The sequence below is a fragment of the Hibiscus syriacus genome, unplaced genomic scaffold, assembly GCF_006381635.1.
Source record: "Hibiscus syriacus cultivar Baekdansim isolate YM2019G1 unplaced genomic scaffold, ASM638163v2 tig00117056_pilon, whole genome shotgun sequence".
NCBI lineage: Eukaryota > Viridiplantae > Streptophyta > Magnoliopsida > Malvales > Malvaceae > Hibiscus > Hibiscus syriacus.
In genome coordinates, this window is record NW_024063539.1 from 2,277,070 (window position 1) to 2,301,655 (window position 24,586).

Sequence of the window (24,586 nt, forward strand, 5' to 3'; positions counted from 1 at the left end):
AAACCCGACCCGACCCGAAATAATAAAAAAAAAATTAATTCAATGAAAACAGTGACTTAATTGAAAAAAATTATATATGGAGGGATATTATTGTAATTATCCCTAATATATAAGATAAAATTATATATATTTTTCGGGTCGGGTCGGGTCGGATTTTTTTTACCCTAAACCCGACCCGACCCGACCCGAACAGTGTATTAAAAAAAACCCGACCCGACCCGAACCCGAATTTTTTTAAAAAAATCCGACCCGATCGGGTCGGGTCGGGTCAAAACCCGTCGGATTCGGGTTGAGTTGCCATCCCTAATGGAAACATATGAAGAGTTAAGAGCTTGCTATCGGGAAGAAATGATACGCTCAAAATTTTTATTTTCTCTTCCTCACCCTTTATCCGTCATTTATTGAATAGTGGTCACTCTTTCTTTCCCTTCTTTATTGAATAATGGATATGCTCAAAAATTTTAGGCCGTGTTTGTTTTTGCAGAGTTAAAAGATCTTGCAATCTGCGAATCATATCTGCAGGCATCTGCAGCAGAAGAGGTGGACCAAAAGTACGTAGTCTGCAAGAAGAATACTATTTGTTTTTTAACGTCTGCAAACTGCTAAAATAAACTGAAATATAAATAAACTGATTTTTTAAACTATACTCAAATAACCATTTTTGCTATTAATTTTTTAAAAATTATAAAATGTCATTAAATTTAATGAATTATTACAAAATAGTCACTATAATGTTGTAATAAATTATAAAAGTTCGATAATATAATAATTATTTTATAGTATTTAGATAAATTTTATTAATAATTTTATAATCTTTTAATAAATTTAATAAGTATTTTATAATTTTTTAAACTTTATTGACGAAAATGATCATTTGTATATAACTCAACGATATCTAATATACTTTATTTGAAAAAATATATTAAATAAATATTATACGAATTTTATTATTATAAATTATTACATCTACGGACTATTAGATTTTGGCTTTAATATTATTGATTCACAAATATATCAATACTCGATTTTATAATATCATTTAAATCATCTTAATTTATTCGAGTAGTACAATCCGATTCTAGTAACATCAAAAAATATATATAATATATACTCCATATAATATACATCAATTAGTATTTTTCTATTTAGAAAAAATATATTATTTTTTTTTATTTATTTATTCTGTATAAAGGGACTTTCGTTCTTTACCAGAATTAAATGATAAGAATAAGATTTTTTAATAGTGTGAATATTTTTTTATTAAAACATTTATTTTGTCTTTTAATGCTAATAATTGTATGTCCCCGTGATTTTCTAATTTTTTATATAAAAAAAAGTTTACTAAGTTTAATTGTATAATATTTTTTACTAAGTTTAATATATTTTTTCAAATTAAGTATATTAGATATCGTTGAGTTATATAAAAATGATCATTTTCTTCAATAAAGTTTAAAAAATTATAAAATACTTATTAAATTTATTAAAAGACTATAAAATTATTAATAAATTTATCTAAATACTATAAAATAATTATTATATTATCGAACTTTTATAATTTATTACAACATTATAGTGATTATTTTGTAATAATTCATTAAATTTAATGACTTTTTATAATTTTTTAAAAAATTAATAGCAAAAATGGTTCTTTGAAGAGGTTAGAAGAGCTTTGAAGACATAAGTCTACGTTTGCGCCAAGAAGAGGACGCACATACGTTAGAAGAGCTTCTGTCTTCTAAAAAACAAACGGTCTGCGAAGCTCAATGTCTGCGCGACGCATACATAAGAGCTTTGAAGACCTTAAACAATGAAAACAAACACCACCTTATTTTCTCTTTCTCACCCTTTATCCATCATTTCACTTTTCCACTCTACCAAACACGTCTTTAGGGTTGGAGCCGACTTACGGCTTTTTTTTCGCCTAGGGAGTTTCGGTCTTGTGGTGTGGAGAGGAAAGGAGAGGAGAAGGGTGCTTAGTCATGAGAACGTCGCCGGTCTTTTTTCAGTCGCTTGGGCATCGAATTGGAGGGAAATGCTATGTGAGGAGAAGAGGGGTTGATAGAGAGTTGGTGAGTTATTTATTTATTTATTTAGGGTTTTCAAATTAAACAAAAGAGTTAAAAGTGTATTTTATATTAGAGTTTAGGATCTAATCTCGCATAGGTCTCTGTACTTTAGGCGTCTTTTTCCATTGTAGTCACCATTCAATTTTTTTATTTCATTCGATTGCAACCTGTTAGTTTTGTTTTATTTTATTTTGATCACTGATTTAATTTTTATTACTTCGAATTTGGTGTTGAATATTTAACACGACCTTGTGGTGACTAGGGGTGTGCATTATCGGATATCAGATATTATCCGATCCAAATTTTCGGATATCCGAAAATTTCAGATACCTAAAGTAATGATCCATATCCGATCCGAAAAAATCGGATATCTGAATATCCGGATCCGAATCCAATTTTTTTTTTTATAAAAAATTCAAAAACAACAACATAATTAAAGATAAATTCCTTTGTTGAAAAGATAAATTCTTGCGTCCGTAAATCACGGGTTTTCTCCAAGCCTTCCTCTCCTTCACCTTCTTCTCCTCTAATCCGATGGCGCAAAGGACATTTGATTGGGCTTGGTGCCTTTGGCAGGGTTTATATAGGCATGAATCTTGATTTCGGAGAGCTTCTTGCTGCTAAAGAGGTTTCTTTTCTTTTTTGTAATTTTTTGGGTGGATTTTGGATTCTTTTTGGAGCTTGTTTGATGGGTTGTAGTTTAATTGTGGCTCAAAATGGAAACTTTAAAATGGGTTTGTAGTAGGTTTTCAAGTTAGGGTTCTTTCTTTTGAATTTTTTGTTGGTTTCATTGATTTTGGTTTTTTTTAAGTGGGTTTGATCCCAAGTTAGTGGCTAATAATATAGCCCAATTTTTTCGGGTTTTCGGATAATCCAAAATTGGATTTTGATCGATCCGTATCCGATCCGAAAATCCAAAAAAAAAATCGGATACTCAATCCGAACTATCCGAAAATTGAAAAAATGATTGGATATCAACATTTTCGGATCGAATCAACGGATCGGATCAGTCGGATCGGGTTTTTTTGCACACCCCTAGTGGTGACATGCCTTGGTGTATGATCTACATTATTATGGTGCGTACAATTCTAAGTTAACCACTAATTCGCCAACTTTGCTAATTTACTAACAGTTAACCTTTTATTTTTCGCATTCGAAACATTTTACGACCTCATGATGACATGTCCTAGGGTATGATTCGCGTTATTTATGGTTCGGATAACAATTAAAAATTAACTCCTAACTTTTAATTTTGTTTGATTGATTAATTTTTGTTATTTGCTTTTCTGCCCTATAAATTTATGTTATTTTAATATCAGCCTTTAAATTTCAGCATTTATATTTCAGTCCTTTAAATTCTAGCTTTTAATTTTCTGAATTATTTTAATTTAAGCTTTACTTTCTGATTTATATTATTTTGGTCCTTTATTTGATAAACTTTAATTTCAGCCTTGCATTTTTAATTGTTTCAATTTAGTCCTTAACATATTTTAATTACCTTTAATGTTTGTATCCTTTTAATTTAATCCTTGATAAACCACTTATTCTTTTTAGATTTAGTCTTTAAATTTAAACTCTTTTTAATTTAGTCTCTAACTACTTAATTATTTGAATCAATAGTTGGTTTAAATTGAATAGATTAATATTTAGTGTCTTCACTTTAGGTTTAATTTCAAAATTACCCCTTTAATTTAAGGGAATTTTTAATTTGGTATTCGCTTTTGCTCGAGATTTCATTTTAATTATTCGAATCAATAATTGATTTAAAATTGAATAGATTAATATTTAGAACCTTCATTTTAGGTTTAATTTTAAAATCAGCCCTTTAATTTAGGGGAATTCTTAATTTGGTCATCACTTTTGCTCAAGGTTCCATTTTAATTATTTGAATCAATAATTGGTTAACAAAATGATTTTGATTAATATTAGAGCCTACATTTTAGGCTCACTCTTTTAGGTTATTTAAATTTCATAATTCGACACATTAAGTTAGAGAGAAGCTTTAATTAATTCGTTTAGTATGATTAGATTCAATAACTATTGTTTGATTGCATTTTTTTAAAATAAAGCAATGTTCATTTATTAGAGGGTTAGTAGTGTATTTCCCGCTTTTACTCAGGGGTGAGTGCTATTGATTCTCGAAGTAAATCAACATCCTTTTCAAAATCCCATTCATGATTTCTAAATTATTAAGGTAATGCACAATTATTGTGGTTGATAATGAAGCTTCCACTTTTGCTTGGAAGTAGTTGTTATTAGTCTTAGTAAATCGACATCATTTTTAAAAGAGAAAATCGCCTCAGTGACCAAAAAAAAGTTATAATATACGATTTTAACCAACTTTTTTTGGATTTGCCAAAATGACCAACAAAATCGCAACGCGAAATAAAAATCGCAACGCGATCCCCAGAATCGCAAATCAGTTTCCAGAATCGCAAATCAGTTTCCAAAATCGCAACGCGATTCTTGAAAATCGCGATGCGATAGTACAAATTCGCATTGCGATTTTCCAAAATCGCAACGCGAATATGAAAATCGCAACGCGAACACATAAATCGCAACGCGTATCCGTAAATCGCAACGTGTATCCGTAAATCGCAACGCGTATGGGTAAATCGCAATGCGTATCCGTATATCGCAACGCGTATCCGTAAATCGCAACGATAATACATAAAATCGCAACGCGTATCCGTAAATCGCAACGCGATATTTAAAGCGCCATTATAATCGCTACGCGTATTTTATTTTCAAATTACAAAAGAATATTAAGACAAAATCCCGTAATCGCAACTCAACCTAAAACCTAAAATCACAACTCAGTCCCATCTCCATCTCTCACTCTCTACGGCGAAGAAATCCGTCCCCATCTCCGAAGATTTCCGTCCCCATCTCCGGCGAAATCCCTCACAACCATTCACGGTCAGAAATCCCTCACAATATTCAGAAATGGAAAATCACCTCCGAGGGTTAGTTTTTTAATTATTTTTATTTTGAAATGTTTGCATTATTGTAGTTTTTCATATTGAACTGATGATAAGTTTACTGGTCATTTCAATAATAGATTAACCATTTCACTTAGATTTCATTTCGCGTTACGATTCTGTCGTTGCGATTTTCATTTCGCGTTGCTATTCTCTCGTTGCGATTTTCAAGTTAGTATTTGTCTTTGTCTTTGTTCTGTCTTTTGGTTGAAGTAATGCAATCCATTCAAGTTTCAATTTGCAGAAGAGTCGCAACGAGATAAATGAAAATCGCAACGAGAGAATGACTGTCGCAACGAGAGAATCGCAACGCGAAATGGAATCGCAACGAGAGAATCGCAACGCGAAACCAAAATCGCATTGCGATTTTCATTTCGCGTTGCGATTATCTCGTTGCGATTTTCATTTCGCGTTGCGATTCTATCGTTGCGATTGTCATCTCGCGTTGCGATTCTCTCGTTGCGATTTTCATTTCAACCAAAACAAAACAGTGTTGCAAATTTTAGTTTAAAGAATAAACTACTACTTTTTATGTTTATTGTTTTTGGTATATCTTCACAGTGTAGTTTTTGGTATATCTAACTTGGTATGTTTATTGTTTTTTGTAGAAATTTTTTTCGGCTCAATTGACCTTGAGAAATAAAGTCAGCCTGGCCACTACAATTGCAAAGAAGCTTTCACCTGCTCAAAGACAATTGTTTGAGGAAACCTGCTTCGGGCCATGGCTGAGAGTACAGCATCCGGGTGGAGATGCTAATTTGACCCATTTGTGGCTTCAGACCATGACATCAAATCTACCCGACAGTATACAACGTGGTGAGGAAGATATGGTTTCATTTTCCACCAGCGTATACTTGCTTTTGGGCGGAAGGAGTTCTGCTTAATCACTGGTCTACGATTCGGACACGATGATGTAGGCCGGTACACTCGTCATATCGCCCGCCCATCATGGTTATCCCGGGTTTTTCCGGATGAGTCAATGGAGAAGCCGAACCTACATGTCGACGACCTGAAGAAATTATTTAATAAGAAAGCTGGTTTCACTCGGATGGAAGACGTCGATGTTGTCCGAGTATGCCTTCTACTACTTGTGTATGCCGGCTTTTTAGGCAGAGAGGCCAGACAACCTATTCATCGGGAGCTAATAATATTGGTAGAGGACCTGAATGCATGGAATCTGTTTCCGTGGGGTTCGTATATATGGAAAGCTACCTGGACTAAGTTGTCGTCTGCCTTTGATGACCGCAAAAGTTTGCGGGGCGATGGGTCCAAATACACTTTGTCAGGCTTTGTTTGGGCCTTTAAGGTAAGAATTTATATGTTTCTAAAATTATAATTAATTATTTAACAATTACTAATTTTGTTATTATATTGTTGTAGATTTGGATATTCGAGGCTTTCCCCAGCATGCGTACATATGCAATAAAAACGTCAAATGATATTCCCAGGGCTATTTCCTGGAAGAGGAAACTCTGTTGGATTGGGAAGACTTAATACCATATGCCACAATAAATAATGTAAGTTAACACAAATACTTTCATATAATATATAAACAAGTTATTAATAGTAGACGTTTAACTTTGTTTGAGTTTTTATATTTTAGGAGGCCAACATTCCATTACAAAGACTGACACCCACGGAGGAAGAGCTTGCCACTGATTGGTGGCAAGCTAGTCAGAATTTTTTGATGGCACGGATGATGAGCAGCATCCACTTCCTCCAATTCGAGAGCCATCACCTCACCTAGAGCCATCACCCGATCGACCCGACTATACATCTCTAGAACGAGAGCCATCACCTATCCCGTCACATCATCGAGCCTCTTCTCCACCATCACCTCATGATAGGCGACCGGCAAAGATGCCACGACTCCTATCTCCCTGTTCTCCACCTCCACCTCAACGGGATGAGTCAAGGGAGTTACGTGATGAGGTCAATGCCTTGCGTGAGGAGATCGGTACTCTACGCGATAACGATGGTGCATGGCGTGTGGAGGTGTCAACTTTACGTGGTGAGGTTGCCGCTCTACGTGAGTGATAGTATCGTTGCAGAATGAGGTTCATACTTACGCAACGAGGTAAGTTTAAGATTTTCCATATTTAACTTAATGATAAATTTACTCGTAATTTCACTTAGATTAGCCATTTCACTTAGATTGCTTAGTAAATTTTTCGGTTGCTGCCAATTCTGCTAAACTGTGTATTCTTTAACACTGTGAAATAGTATTTGTCTTTGTTTTGTCTTTTGGTTGAAAGTAAATTTGTTCGGTTGCTGCCAATTCTGCTAAACTGTGTATTCTTTAACACTGTGAAATATATTTGTCTTTGTTTTGTCTTTTGGTTGAAAGTAAATTTGTTCGGTTGCTGCCAATTCTGCTAAACTGTGTATTCTTTAACACTGTGAAATAGTATTTGTCTTTGTTTTGTCTTTTGGTTGAAAGTAAATTTGTTCGGTTGCTGCCAATTCTGCTAAACTGTGTATTCTTTAACACTGTGAAATAGTATTTGTCTTTGTTTTGTCTTTTGGTTGAAAGTAAATTATCCATTCAAGTTTCAATTTGCAGAAGAAGAAATAGTTTACTTTCGCAACACGAAACTTAAAATCGCAACGCGAAACCAAAATCGCAACGCGAAATGAAAATCGCAACGACAGAATCGCAACGCGAAACCAAAATCGCAACGACAAGATCGCAACGCGAAACCAAAATCGCATTGCTTAGATCCATTAACATAGTAATGGGTAATTTCCGGGAATGACGACTTAGAGCGTTGATTGATTCTGCACTATTAGACGTCATGAAACCATATCTTGCTCCAAGTTGATGTACTCTTGACCATCTTTCAAACCCGACATCTTCTAGTGTTTGAGCACACTGAGGCAAAACACGTCTTAAACAATTTATATGCTTATTGAAATCCACTTCCCGATAAGCTTTTACAGCCTTCCAGTATGTCCATTTGTGCTTTTTTATACCAGCAGACCTTGATTTTAGATTTCTATACAAATGAACACCACAAAGTCCATGAAAAGCATCTGGGAAACACCTTCTAACAGCGTTGTCAATTGAGTTTGCCCTATCGGATATGATTGTCAGATTGCTAATAGGACCTATGCAATCCCTAAGATGCCCCATAAACCATGTCCATGAATCAGAGGTTTCAGATTTGCCAACCCCGTAAGCTATTGGCAATATCCCATTGTTAGCATCCATGGCTACTGCTAATAAGTTTACTCCCTATCGACCTTTCAAATGTGCTCCGTCAACTATAATAAACTGGGCGCATGCAAGTAATAAACGAACGAATCTACAAAATAATATACACAAGAAATATAATCATTTAAATGTGAAATGCATGTAACTAACAAAAATGAGTCAACAAAATTATATTGATTTACTAACCGTAGCACCAATGGCGATAAACAGCAACTCAAAGCGTCCATCTCTATCTGTTTTGATATGAGTTACCGACCCAGGATTTTTCAGCTTTAAATTGTGACAATAAGCCGGCAGTTGGGCAAACGATGCTTCTGGCGACCCCCTCAACAATTCCAAGGCATAACATTTGGCTCTCCAAGCTTGAGAATATGATATACTAATCTTGAACCGAGCATTCATGTCAGTCATAATTTCATGTCCCCGATATACCCTGCCATTCAAAAACATTAACTCAGCCAGAAAACCACCCAACACCTTTTTGTTGCCTGTCTATAGTGAGGAAAAACTTGGGTTCTTGAACATGTATGTTTATCAATAAAAGTCCTAACTTGAAACATTTTGCAATCTTTTATTCTCTTTGCAATCATACGCCACGTACAGTTTTGTCAATCATACACCTGTTTCGAAACGATCTTTGCTTGATTTGTTAACTTTTAGTTGATAGCCATCTTCCACACATTTCGTATATAAAGCTATCTTCAAGTCTTCCTTTGTATCAAAACAATCATCTTTCTTGATACGAATAACTTTGTGTAACAATCAACTGCTTTCTTTATCAACTCTTCTTCCGGTATCTGAAGTAATTCTGGCATATTCCAGTTATACGCCCGTGGCATTTTCTTTCTTCGGGGACTTTTTCTTCTTCTTTTTTCTTTCAGGATTATATGAATTACAGAATGGATGTTCAACATGTTCATTCACAGTCGTAACTTCCTCCTCATTATCATCAACATTACATTCTTCGGCAACGGCTGTTTCATCATCAAAATTCGGGTATTGACCAATATCAATATCATTACACTGGTCTTTTTCTTCTGAAACATCATCAAAATCCGTGTATTGACCAATATCAAGTCCGGATATTGACCAAGACCAAATTCGAATACTGACTAGTACTCACAATTTTTTCTGTTGGCTCATCATCGTCTAACTGGTCAATACGAAAACCGGAATTTGGTGCTGAAAGTTGATTGGGATTTGGATTAGAGAAAGGTTGTGGGTTTTGAGAAAAACTTAGTTGATTACTACCCGCTACTGACCAACAATACTACTTCTAGGTTCAACAACATACAATGTACATCATCTTGTGAAACACTAATGTAAGCAATGAATCGTTCAACATCTTCATTGTCGGTTAACAATAAACTTTACCATTTCTCTGATAAGATAGCCTAAATCCACTTAGGGGCTCTAAATTCAATTTATTTGAAACACGTAGCATTAGAGTTTCATAAGTTAACTTTTGTAATACAATTTTAGTTGAAGATTTATGGGTAAAGGCATATATGTAAAACACCATTAACATTATCCCATGACCCTCCAAAACACAAATCTATCCAAACATGATCAACATTAGATGATTTCATGGTTGTAACTAAACAAACGAGATGCGAAACTAAGACCTGTTGCCGGATGGGGAAGGATGTCGTTGGATATAGGAACGGATGTCGCCGGAGAGAGTGATAGATGGAGATGGAATGAGTTGCGATTTAGGGATTTAGTTTATGATTTCAGTGTTATATACCCAAAATTTCAGTGTTGTGATTTACAGATTCTCGTTGCGATTACGGATTATCGTTGCGATTTACAGATTCTCGTTGCGATTTACGGATTATCGTTGCGATTTACGGATACGCGTTGCGATTTACGGATTATCGTTGCGATTTACGGATACGCGTTGCGATTTACGGATGCGCATTGCGATTTACGGATACGCGTTGCGATTTACGGATACACGTTGCGGTTTACGGATACGCGTTGCGATTTACGGATACGCGTTGCGATATACGGATACGCATTGCGATTTACCCATACGCGTTGCGATTTACGGATACACGTTGCGATTTACGGATACGCGTTGCGATTTATGTGTTCGCGTTGCGATTTTCATATTCGCGTTGCGATTATGGAAAATCGCAATGCGAATTTGTACTATCGCATCGCGATTTTCAAGAATCGCGTTGCGATTCTGGAAACTGATTTGCGATTCTGGGGATCGCGTTGCGATTTTATTTCGCGTTGCGATTTTGTTGGTCATTTTGGCAAATCCAAAAAAAGTTGGTTAAAATCGTATATTATAACTTTTTTTTGGTCACTGAGGCGATTTTCTCTTTTTAAAATATGCATATATAGTGGATTTTAAATTAAATAAAATTTCAAACTCAAAATTTACAATTTTAAAGTATAGGGTAATCGACTATGTATCAATTTTGGGCGTTGTGAAGTGCTAATCTTTCCCTACGCGTAACTGACTCTCGAACTTGATTTCTGATTTCGTAGACCAAAAGTTGGTATTTTTAGTAAAATAAAATGTTTTATTAAATTTATCTGATTTTAGGTGTTTCAATCTCACCTTAAAATGATTGGTGACAACTCTCAACTTTTTATAACTTATTTTATTTTCCAAAAACGTCGGATCGGTCTTCCCACCAAAAATCGGTTACGACACTCATTCAACAAAATCACTTCATCTTTTTTTCTTCTCTGTCATTTATCCGGCAAAAATATTTGGATAATGTGTTGGGGAAAAAAGCTCATTTGGGGTGTTGAGAATTTATTTTTTGAGATAGGATATTCGCTATAGTGCCAGTACATTTGAATTACTTGTCGCCTTTGGAAAAAGTTCTGAAAAACACGACGTCTTCTGTTTTTGCTTTTCTACTAGACTTGACATTGCGTTGATTCTGAATAAACATTTCTGTTTTACTGATATTTACTATTTCATATTTTAAGCATTGAAGATCCAGTTAGGGGTATTAAAGGTGTAGGTTGAATTCACTTTTACTTGAGGCTAATTTTGAGTTGATTTTACTGATATCGAAGAGTCATTTGGTTGTACTAAGTGTAGATTGAATTCGGTTTTATTCAAGTCTAATAGAATTTGATTTTACTGATATTTACCATTTTAATATTTGAAGTTGTTAAGAATAATGGGAAATAAAGGATGACAAAGTAATATGAAAGAAAAATAATAACACAAATTTACAGGGGATTAGGGATAAGAATTTCATTACAGTCCACAAGAGGATTGTAGTGGTACATCAAACTTTAGAACCATATATATACATACATATAAAGAGGGAAAGAGAGCTGTAGGGACACAGACAGTAACACTAGTTGAATAAAACTGTACCATATTGCACAGACTCCCTCGAGAGCTTCCACTTTCTCCACAAGTTTCCATTTTTTTATTTCAATTTATTTTTTCACCAAACGAATTGCAGCACGAACTTTTTAGGTCGGACCAAACAGAATCGAGTTACAAACTCTAACACAAGCATTGATAGTGATTTAGAGTGTAGAACGAGTTCAGCTTTTGTTGAGCCTAAATTCGTAAATAAAATTCTAATTTCTGTTAAATGAGTGTTTTTCTTTTAGTTTCTTGTGGAAAATATGGAGTTGGAGGGGGGGAGGTTCGAGTTCCTTCCATTTTCTTGTGTCTTCCAACTTCATTCTTATCATTTTCATGAATAGGGAAAAGGAACAGATTTAATTTAATATATGCGCTACAGGTTCGTCTAGGATGGCACGATGCTGGTACCTACAACAAGAACATTGAAGCATGGCCACAAAGGGGTGGAGCAAATGGAAGCCTTAGATTTGAAGTTGAGCTGAAACATGCTGCGAATGCTGGTATCATTTCTTTTCTACTTATAAAATGTAATCATCGTAGGTGGTGCTTGGTGGCATTCTTGTCTCATAAGTTTGCCTTTCAGGTCTTGTGAATGCATTGAATCTTATTCAGCCTATTAAGGACAAGTACCGTGGTGTAACTTATGCACTTATGAAGATTTGTTTCAGTTAGCTAGTGCTACTGCAATTGAGGTCATCCTTTTACTATTCTTAATGAATATTTCTGCATTTTCTGATTATTGTTATTGTTCTGAGAATCAACTTGAAATCAGGAGGCTGGGGGGGCCAAAATTCCCATGAAATATGGAAGAGTGGATGTCTGGTCCTAATGAGTGTCCTGAAGAAGGCAGGCTACCTGGTAAGTGAACTCCGTATTTGTGAATGATTTGTTCATGTTAATGTAACTTGTAGGAAGATTTTGCTGTCCCTAGTTTCCTAAATTGAGGAATGTAGCTCTGCTTAATCCATGGATGAAAGTGTGCTGCTGCTTCTGACATTGTTAGACCAGGAATTGAAGATGCCATGTTTTAATCCATTTAGTTCTGGCTTTCTGGAGGTTCATTGCATTACCATGAAGTGTCTCATGGTTTATCTGACAAAGAAATAGGTACCCATATGTGTTCATAATCAAAAGCATTGAACATTCCTCCATTGGCACTATTATAGATTAAATAAGAATACTAAAAAGGTTAACCTCGCTTTATCCACCATTTGTTGGCAGTTGGTTACTTAGGAACCTAGAACGGTATTGATACAATTCTATGTTTGCAGGCTCAAAGTTCCTTTCTTCATAAAAATTTTGAATTTCTCAATTTTGTAGCTAATTGTCAGCTGTTAACTATTACATGGCTTAAATTGCCAGCCTTTGTAGTTTTAGGTTCTTTAGACCTTAGATCTTAGCCAATAACTAAGTAATTTGGACTGTTTGCTTCCTTTTTCCCTCATATGTAATGCGTTGGCTTCTACTATTTATGTTTAGAGACCACTAACTTGTATAGCATTTATCTTTTGTTAAGCTGCTGAAACCCCATTCACCTGCTGATCATCTACGAGAAGTTTTCTACCGAATGGGATTAAATGACAAGGTAAGCTTGAAATGTCTTCGGTGATTGTATTTATAATGGCAGCCTATGATATTAAACGTCTTCCATTTGATATGTAGGAAATAGTGGCATTATCTGGTGCACTACTTGGGAGGTCCAGACCAGAACGTAGCGGTTTGGGGTAAGCCGATGACCAAGTACATGGTAAGCAGCTTGTTTTAATACGAATAGGAAAAAATATAGTCAGTTAATTCTTGATTGAGGCTAGAGATTTTGGAACAAATGCTTAGCATAGACTGTTGGTAATGTTCAATCCCACATAGTATTGGAATACTATTGGGAATGGTATTTATGGTTTGGATTTCCCAATTCCTTGTTGAGTGAAAGAGAACAAGGGGACTTCGTGTGCCACCGCCGTCTGTCTCGGATCGTGGTCGTGGTCATACGTGTCTTCGACACGTCTGCACTACTATCTTTTTGAGAAAATTCTTGAGGAATTTCTCTTTTTGAAAAAACAAATTGATTGTTTTAGTGAGTAATTATTTTTAAAAATATGCATCTTATCCGTGGTTGCTAACGTGAACGGTGATAAGATTATATCTTCATTAATTACTAGAAACAACTGTTTCCTTGAGTGAAACATGAATGGTGATGGTTCCAGTAACAATTATTTACCAATGACAGCTAGAATGCTAGATAGGATTTAAAAGGATTTCCTTTCATGATTAACAGAAAGATGGGCAGGAGCACCAGGAGGACAGTCCTGGACAGTGCAATGGTTGAAGTTTGCCAATTCATACTTCAAGGTTTGAAATCGAATCTGATTTCTTTTTCAAGTAAAAGATGTAAAAGTTCTCATTCTCTTATATGCATACAGGACATTAAAGCAAAAAGGGATGAAGATTTGCTTGTGTTGCCAACAGATGCTGTTCTTTTTGAAGACCCCTCTTTCAAGGTAAATAATCGAGTTCAATTTAAGAGAGCAAGATAATAATTGCAGGTTCGTCTAAGCATTATTCTATTTACAGGTGTATGCTGAGAAATATGCTGAAGATGAAGAGACATTCTTCGAGGATTATGCAGAAGCCCATGCTAAACTTAGCAACCTTGGGGCCAAATTGACCCTCCAAGGTTTGTTTGTGATAGATGTTGCATTTTTTTTAGGACAGTAATTCAAAAGTCTAGTTTCATGAAGTTATCTTTTTAATAGTATAAAGTGATTACATGGTAGTATCTGTTTAGAATTTTCTTAGCCTATAACAACACACACATCCTGCATAGTTGTTTGAACCAGATCCTATAAGGAGAAAAATATCTCTTTTATCACTGAGGACACTAAATGAGTTTAACTCTATTTTTCTTTTGTATTTCGGTTATGATGCTAGATTTGATGATCAGGGTATTGTGCTAGATTGATGCTCCAACGCAAGTGGCATCATAGAAGAACTCATGTAAGGTTGTAAGTGTACCATGAATAACTTTTTCCTTTGTCATATAGCTAGTGAATGTATTGTTCTTCTTCCTAAGGTGTTCATATGTGTGCAAAATGTTCATCTGTCTATTTCCTACCATCTGTTGCAGGATGGGGTAAAAAACAAGTTTCTTAAACTAGGAAGATCAAAATGAAGAGGAAAGAATAAAAAACTCCAAGTGTCAGATTCTATGAACGGAAGATTGGAGGAGAGCCCAGATGAGCCCCTACCAACCCACTGTTTTCTAAATATTGTTGGTGCTTTTGACATATTTTCATGGAGCTGTCTTTATAGAAGTAGCATATTTGTTTTCCTGTGTGTTCTTATGATCAATAGTCGTGAATTTGAACAACAAATTATATGTTGTATTAGCAAATAGTTTTTTCTTTTAGGCGATGGAATTAAAATCATAAATCTAAACATACACGTTATACAACATAATTCTTCAAGTTAAATTTTCTAAAAGAAATAATATTCTCTTTTATTATTAAAGTAATTCAATAAATAAGCTACTAATGAGTTTTTTATATAAAAATCACTTTGTTAGAAGTGCATAGATTCTTAAAATTTATTTTAATAATAATTATACGTTGAATGATAGAGCATTTAGTATAAATGAATTAAATTAAATTTTATGCTAAGTGATTTTTAATTATTTTTTTAAAGATTATATAGATTATAAAGAAGTGAAAATTTATAATAATAATATTAATTATACTTTAAAAGAATTAATATTTAATTAATTTTATAACTAAAATAATACTTGATTGAGTAGTAATTAATTAGACAAGCTTAATAATAGTATAGATAAAATTAAGGGTAAAGTATAGTAATGTCCCTGATCTTTTCTAAAGCTTTCATTTAGGTCCCCTAACTTTTAAAACTTACAATACAGTCCCCAACATTTAGTCCGTTTGCAATATGGTCCCCTAACAGTTATGTCAGGGACCATATTGCAAACGGACTAAATGTTGAGGGACCATATTGCAAATGGACTAAATGTTGGGGACTTTATGCAAGTTTTAAAAGTTGGGACCTAAATAAAAGCTTTAGAAAAATTTAATTATTGAATCTCATTTACTTAATGTAATTACACTTTTTAAGTAAATATTGATGTTTGTACACCAAGGTATAAAAATGGACTAACATTATATACGAGTGTAAAGGAAAGAATTATAATTCTTTATATATGTTGATTGAAAAAAAAATGTCATTACATCCTAATTCTTATTTTAGGTTCGGTAGTCCAAATTATAATTACACAGTTACATAAATTCATAAATTAGATTTGAAAATAAAGATAACAATATCATATGCTGAAATTTATCACTGAACTTCTAATTTTACCAATTATTTCCGCTTCAGTTATGCCGTTTCTTTCACCGTAAAAACGTTAAAAGGGGGGCCTCACCAAAATGACTATAACCAAGTCCACTTACAAATTCAATGAACTTGTGCAAGTTTACCCTAATATTAAAAGTTACTGTGAGAAAGATTTTTAACACACCACACGGATCAGAAGTTCATTCCCTAATTTCGTAATAGGGTGTCATAACCGTTTTTAAGTGGGACAAATAAATATTGTTTAAAAACAGTTACGGCTTTTAATTTTGAAAAACGGGTGATTTGAATTAAAGTGGATAAAATTGGATAGAGTCGCCATCAACCTTTGGGTTAGGTAGGTCGAATACCTAAAAAATCTTTTAAAAATAATTTTAAGAAAAATGTTTTTTTAAGACAAAATTTGGTCTGCGTTTACCGAAAATTCGATTAAAACGGGCTCGAGAGTCGGTACACGTGGGGAAGGATTAACACCCCCACAGCGCCCAAAATTGATATGTTTCGCTTACACGTTGTCGTAATGGTGGAAATCTGAATCAAATATCAAGTTAAAATATGATCCATTATTAAATATTAATAACTTGCTCAAATTAATTAATTAAAGAAACTATTTTACTTGAATAATAGATCTAGCAAAAACATAAACTTCAATGATTAAAATGGTAAAAACAGAAATTAAAAGGTTAAAATAAAATAACAAAAACCAAAGTGTCAAAATCAGAAAAATACAAAAATAACTGTTTAGATTTATTTTCTCTGATCTGCTGTCGTCCACCGTCCGATCGTCCTGATTTTTCAATATGTTGTTCGTGTTGACATAGCAAACTTTCACCGTTCGAAATGCTGCTCCTCTTTGCACATTCTTGTGTTAACAAGAATAGGGTAAAGACGAAAAAGATAACCAGTTTTGTCCAGTTCTCTTTTTTGTTTTAGAGACTTAAAGAGTTCAGATCGTCTAAGGGTTGACACGGCTCTACATGAGAGGAGATCAGGTCAGGTGATGACATGGTTCCTACGTGATGAGGATGGCATGTCATCTAAGGGTGATAAACACGGTTCCTACGTGATGAGGACGACTGGTTATCTGAGGTTGACACGGCTCCTATGTGATGAGGATATCAGGTTGGGTGATGACACGGTTCCTACGTAATGAGGACGACAGGCCATCTAAGGGTGATAACACAGTTCTTACGTGATGAGGATAGCTGTTATCTAGGGTTGACACGGCTCCTACGTGATGAAGAGATCAGGTCGGGAGATGACATGGTTCCTACGTGATAAGGACAGCAGGCCATCTAAGGGTGATAACATGGCTCCTACATGATGAGGACAGCTGGTTATCTGGGGTTGACATGGCTCCTACATGATGAGGAGATCAGGTCGGGTGATGACACGGTTCCTTCGTGGTGAGGATGGAATGCCATCTAAGGGTGATAACACGGTTCCTACGTGATGAGGACGACTGGTATTGGGGTTGACATGGCTCCTAACGTTATGAGGAGATCAGGGGGGTGATGACACGGTTCCTATGTGATGAGGACGACAGGCCATCATTAGGGATGATAACACGATTTCAAGAGAAACCGACTCACATATGACGCTTCAAGAGAAGCTGTCTCAAAAGAGATAACATCTATTTCAAGGGAAACGATCTCAAAGATATGTTTCAAGAGAAACTGTCTCAAGAGAGACAAAATTTGTTTCAAGGGAAATATTTTCAAAGTTTATATTTCAAGAGAATGTCTCAAGGGAGACAAAATTTTGTTTCAAGGGAAACTGTCTCAAGGGAGACAAAACTTGTTTCAAGGGAAACTGATTCAAAGATTTTGTGTTTCAAGGGAAACATTTTCAAAGTTTATGTTTCAAGAGAAATTATCTCAAGGGAGACAAAATTTGTTTCAAGGGAAACTATCTCAAGGGAGACAAAATTTGTTTCAAGGGAAACTATCTCAAGATAGACAAAATTCGTTCCAAGTGAAACTATCTCAAAAGAGACAAAAATCATTTCAAGGGAAACGTTTTCAAAGTTTATGTTTCAAGAGAAACTATCTCAAGGGAGACAAAATTTGTTTCAAGGGAAACTATCTCGAGAGAAACAAAATTCGTTTCAAGAGAAACTATCTCGAGAGAGACAAAATTTGTTTCAAGAGAAACTATTTCAAGAGAGACAAAATTCATTTTAAGGGAAATGTTTTCAAAGTTTATGTTTCAAGAGAAACTGTCTCAAGGGAGAAAATATTTGAAATCATTGATGGCCCCTTCGTCGTGAAGTCGAGCCTCGAATTGGATATCCTTCATCGTGACGTTGAAATCCAAGATGAATGTTGCTGATTGACACAATATCCTTCGTCGTGACATTGAAATCCAAGTTGTATGTTGGGTGGACATGATTCCTTCGTCGTTGAGTTGAAGTTGTGAAGTTGAGCCTTGACTTGAATATCCTTCGTCGTGAAGTTGAAATCCAAGCTTGTGTTGTTTTGAGTCCAATATCCTTATCCTTGAAGTTGAAATTGGCTCTGAAACTGGAGAGTTTATTAACAAACACTCATTCTTTGAGTTGGATATCCTTCGTCGTGAAGTTGAAATCCAATCTAGAGATGGATGTTGCTTGCGTGTACGATTCCCTTCGTCGTGAGTTTAAACAGTGGATGGACCATTCGTCGTGAAGTTGAAATCCAAGCTTGTGTTGTTTTGAGTCCAATATCCTTCGCCGTGAAGTTGAAATTGGCTCTTAAATGAAACTGGGAAGTCCCTTCGCCGTGAAGTTGAGCTTTGAATGGATATCCTTCGTCGTGAAGTTGAAATCCAATGTAGAGTTGGTTTTGAGTTGGATATCCTCCATTGTGGAGTTGAAATCCAATTTCAAAAAAATTGTGTCGCTTCGAGTTCAATATCCTTCGTTGTGAAGTTAAAATTGACTCTGAATGAATTTGGAAAGTTATTTATTGACAGACGCTCCTTCGCTGTGAAGTTGAGCATCCACCATCAATTTCTGAATGTGCTTTTGAATCGAAACTGGACTCTAAAAGCTGCAAAAAAATCATGTATGCTAAAAATGATAAATGTGATGCTCTTAAGTAGCATGATGAGTTAGTTCTTGTTTTATTCCTTGGACATAAACTCATTTGTTGATGGTTCCTGCATGCGGAGGAAAAGCCTTCAGAAGATCTGATAATTCGTATCAGGGTATTGAATCACCAAAGATGCCCTAATATTTGATGCCCCAACATTTGATGTTGAATCTTCAAAGATGCCCCCAATGTTCATCATTTGTTGATTATAAGCATAAGCTTTATGTCTGAGAGTCACATGTCAAATACCAAGATCCACTTTAGAGATTATCTTGTTTGAAAAGTATTTCTTCTTCTTTTATTTTTAAGATCTAAAAACATCAATTAGAAGAGTTTTGAAAATGTTGATAAAAAAGTCTTGAAAATATTGCCCTTTCTCGGTTTCATAATTGAGACGAATCATAAAACTAGAGTTTATTAGACCTCAAAGAATTACATTCACTGTTAATCCTTCAATAAATTATAGTTATTGACAAGTGTCAAGATCAAAACTACTATCTTGGGAAATTGTTAAGTAAGGAAAGGATAAAAGAGTCTCAGGTTATTGTGGTTGGTCAAAGGTTTGGCATTTTTATTTGATATCAATGGTTTGATGGGGTAGCTTGTATGCTCCTCTACTGGAAGTGTTTTCTGACTCCCAGCCTTCATGGTCACGCTCGGATTGTGCGATGCCTTATCAAGGAATTTGTGTGATCGCTTCAGCTGCACCATTTTTATATTCGAGCCACCTTTTCAGGTTTTCAACTTGAATCCTTCTTTGGTTTCAAGACGTCATTCATAATTTACGTCTTGAACCCCCATTTTGTTAATTTCTCTATTATGCATTAAAGATTTAGAAAACTTTGTAAATAAAGATTAATCCTGATGAGCAAGATGAAATCTGAAGATAGTCTCTTCTGTTCAGAAATCCATGTATGATTAGAAGGGACTTTCAAGGCATGTAATGTAGGTCATGGTTCATGGTTATGAAAGAAAGGATAAGTAGGCACAAATAAGTGTTTCAGGGTATTGAACCAATGATCAATTCATTATAATGCCCTCAATAATATCTTGATCAATTTGAATCTGCCATTATGTCTCTCTCGATGCTCTATGGTTATCGAGTGAAGTGATTTTGGAATAATTGTGCTTGATCAATCTTATAGTTTGATGTTCAATGTGTCATGTGAGTTGATTCTCGTCTCTTTTTCTTTTCTTTTTCTTTTTTTTCTTTTTTTTTTATCTTCGCATTTGGTATTGGTTTACCTTTTGGTATCTCTTCTGGATTTATGTCTTCACTCATGTGAGCAGATTTCTTCCACATTGCCCCAGTGTGGGGGTGATCCTTGGTTAGGGTTGAATCAGAAGAAAAAATATTATAGGCTTAAAAGGGGACAACAAGGGATATATATATATATATACATATATGGATAAATGAAACAAAGTCGTTCATCATCTCATACACAAAAGTCTTCGCAGAAGAGGTATTCCCAGGGGATAGATTTTCAGGATTTATTCACATGAAAACAATGTAGTTAATGCATGATAGAATTATTTTGAAGTAATTCACCTTTCTGCTTCTTGCTCCCAACATGCCTTAATTGCTCAATCTCGTCCTCATAATATTGCTTCGAGATGCCCCACATTGTTTATTATGAAGGTTCATGTTCAAGTGAACATTCAACGTCTGCGGGTTTTATTGGTAAAATGATGGGTTTATGTCTAAAAGGAAAATGGTATGACTTTATTGACTCAAGGGTATCAATATGACTCTCTGTATCTCTATGAATTATTCTGGGTAAAAAATCGAGGGATTTTTTTAATAGGATAAGAAAGGTCTGATCTTGCCATATGTCAAAAGTCTATAATTCTTGAAGAATTAAAAGAATATTTAATTCATTAATATTCAAAGAACTAAAGATTAAAATTAGTTCAATTATGCCACCTTAGAAGGTAACATAAATTCACTTGTTTAAAAGATTAAGCAAACATGAAAGATCAAAAAACGTGTTCAAACAAAATAATGCTCTCAGTGCAAATGGTAGATGCAATGCCCCCTTCTTTGATTGTCCATGCCCCTGAATCCATTAGGTTTTGAATATTGCGCTTTAGTGCCTTACAGTTCTCATAGGAATGTTTGGAGCTTCCTATGTGATAAATGTGCACGATATCAACATCGTAACCCTCGGGATATGGGGATTCTTTTCTCAAATCATTCTGGAAGGCTCAGTCATACAATCAGCTGAACAAGCTCCAACTATATTGATTTCAATTTTTTCTTAATTGTTCAAATCTTGCTTCCATGGAGTCCGTGATTAAGAACACTGCATCGAATCCTCCATGAAGAAATTTCATGTTTATGAAAATGCTTAAAAATGAAATGTATATGCAAAAATGCATGAAATGCTTGCGGCATTAATCCGAAAACATGTCTATTATTATAAATAATCCTTATTGGGGACAAAAGTGTTTTATCTTTTAAGAGACAAAAAATATCAAAGGTATATTCTGAATAAATCCTCTAGACCCCGAACGACTTCTAATAGGTTGCCTAGTCCTCTGCCTTTGTTTGTCGCCAGTTGAATACCCTGTCAAACTGCTCCGGCTTCTCTAGTTGAACCGTGCAAGTGTTGAGCTGCTTTTTGTACTTGTTCCAAGAAATCTCGAATGGCTGCATATCTGGCTTTCATCTTTTGTAGAACTGTTCCGAAAGAATACGTCATTGGAGCCTTCATCGAGAAGAAGTATCTGAACCTTACTTGCTGCCTCTTGAATTCGTCAACAAAGGTCTCCAATTTCAGTTATCGTTTTGTCATCCTGCTATTGTTGTATTTGAAGGGACTCTCCAGGTTAGTAATGTTTTCTCGTCTTGCTCTGCAATTTTTCCAACCCAAAAGGTTGACTTTTGATGTACTCGGTGTAAATCTCAGTCCGTTCTAAATGCAACAGAGTGGAATATTCTTCGATTACGGGTACCATGTCTTCTTGCAGATTATCTCCCTGAGCATAGCCATACCTTTGCATTTTTCACCTCTTGTATTACAGCCCTTTATCTATTAATGCAAATTATTTATGTTTAACAAACATGTTTTTGTGGATCCACACCTCTTGCATTAGTTATGACAATGCAAATGCAATGCAAAGAATAATAAAAAAATGACAAAAAAACAAAGGGAAATAAGTTAGAGTACGCAAACAAAAAAATAAAATGGTTAGTACATGTACAACAATCGATACAGATAAAAATATCATTCAAAGATGAATATAACACCTACCAAGTCAGATATCTACCGAGCATGCTTTTATTAGATAGTAATCCTACCCAAAATGTTTTACCACAAGATGTATTTACAAGAAATTAATCCTAACCGCATAGTATGTAGTTGCATGCTATCATTCAACAAAATTTAAAGCAAAAGAAAAGGTTCAAAATGCTCCTCCTTTGTGTACACTTATTTTGGGTGCCTATGACGGACAGAGGTTCAGTACTATACATATGGTACAGTTCTAACGGTTCACTATATGCATAGTTTTGGCTCTCTGAGGATAAGGGTACTCGAATTGTCCTTAATGGGCCCCCTTGGCTGCCAAACCCTCAATCCTCACCCATTATAGGCTTAAACGGATCGAGTTCAATTCGAGGGATACATTCCCTTATGTCTATGGTGAATAAATTCACACAAAAACATAAGGTATGAATCCCGAAGGTTACTTGCTAGGCCTATGCGGAGAATAAATTCTCACGAAGGCGTCGCTTTCGCCCCCACTTAGAAAGGTTCGGAGCTCGGTGTAGAGCTTATGTTATGCAAATGCCTGTGATGTGTGTGAGGAGAACATTCAACCCTTTGACTCAAAAGGAAAACGAAACCCTCTGATAAAAAACTTGGACAGATCTGAAAACAAAAATCAAAATGTTAGTATAACAAAAATGAAGCAGTTACAAACTTCATAAAAGGATCATAAGTTAACTAAATACTCGAACTCATAATTTCCACCAAACTACAATGTGTAAGCGACTTACAGTTTGACTCTCTAAAAAATCCCCAGCGGAGTCGCCAAGCTGTCATAACCGTTTTTAGGTGGAAAAATTAAATATTATTTTAAAAACAGTTACGACTTTTAATTTTGAAAAACGGGTAATTTTGAATTAAAGTGTATAAAATTGGATAGAGTCGCATCAACCTTTGGGTTAGGTAGGTCGAATACCTAAAAACGTTTTTAAAAAATTTTAAGGAAAATTTTGTTTTTTTAAGACAAAGTTGGTCTGCGTTTACCAAAGATTCAATTAAAACGGGCTCGGGAGTCGGTTACACGTGAGGAAGGATTAGCACCCCCACAACGCTTAAAATTGGTACTGTTTCGCTTACACATTGTCGTAATGGTGGAAATCCTGAATCAAATATCAAGTTAAAATATGATCAATTTATTAAATATTAATAACTTGCTTCAAATTAATTAATTAAAGAAACTATTTTACTTGAATAATAGATCTAGCAAAAACATGAACTTCAAGGATTAAAATGGTAAAAACAGAAATTAAAAGGTTAAAATAAAATAACATAAACCAAAATGTCAAAATCAGAAAAATACAAAAATAACCGTTTAGATTTATTTTCTATGATCTGCTGTCATCCACCGTTCGATCGTCCTGATTTTTCAATATGTTGTTCGTGTTGACATAGCGCAACTTTTCATTGTTCGGAATGTTGATCGGGGATCATGATCGTTGGCAAGAGGCCTAAAATTGTCTGGATTTGTTTTCTCCGATCCTCCACTTTCCACTTTCCGATCGTCTTGATTTTTCAGCATGTTGTTCGAGTTGACATCTCAAAAGTTTTGATCGTTCGGAATGTTGACCGGAGGTCTTGATCGCAGGCCAGAGGCCAAAAACCATCCAGATTTGTTTTTTTCGATCCGCCACCATCCACCGTCTGATCGTCTTGATTTTTCAGTATGTTGTTCGTGTTGACATCACGCAACCTTTGACCATTTGAAATATTGATCGGAGGCCCAGATCACTAGAAAGAATTCCGACAGAATTCAAGACCCTTTTCTTTTTTTTCTTTCTATTTTTTCCTTCAATTTTCTGATCTCTCTCACGTATGGCCTACTCCCCCCTTCTTGTCTCCATTGCATGTGCTTTTATGGGTTATGAGTTATGGTGGGTATAGTGGAATAAGTAGGATAAGTAGGGGCTTTATTTAATGTTTAGTGGGTTTTAGTGGAGTATATTTAAATATTTAGCGGATGATTTGGTGGATAGTGGGGTTAGTGGAGGATTTGTTTAATTGGAAGTGGGTGAGGGTAGTAATGGTTTTAAATAAATATAATAGTAATAATAATAATAGTAATGATAATAATTTAATATTTTTTTGATCCGAAAAATTTGAGTCTCTACATAAGGGAAACTGATAAACCAAAAATACGAAACCCGATGAGCAAAGAAGCCAAGAAAAAAAAATTAGCCAAATTTGAACTTCGGCCTCGTATAATAGATATGTAACGAAAGACTCACATGCTATAACAACAAAATTATGCGTCTATTTTCCTGGCCTAATTGTCGA

The 24,586-nt window shown here is 34.9% G+C and overlaps 1 pseudogene; it reads left to right on the top strand.

The window, feature by feature from the left end:
- Window positions 1-1,979: 1,979 nt before the first annotated feature.
- LOC120198161 lies at window positions 1,980-22,082 on the top strand (annotated as a pseudogene).
- Window positions 22,083-24,586: the final 2,504 nt, after the last annotated feature.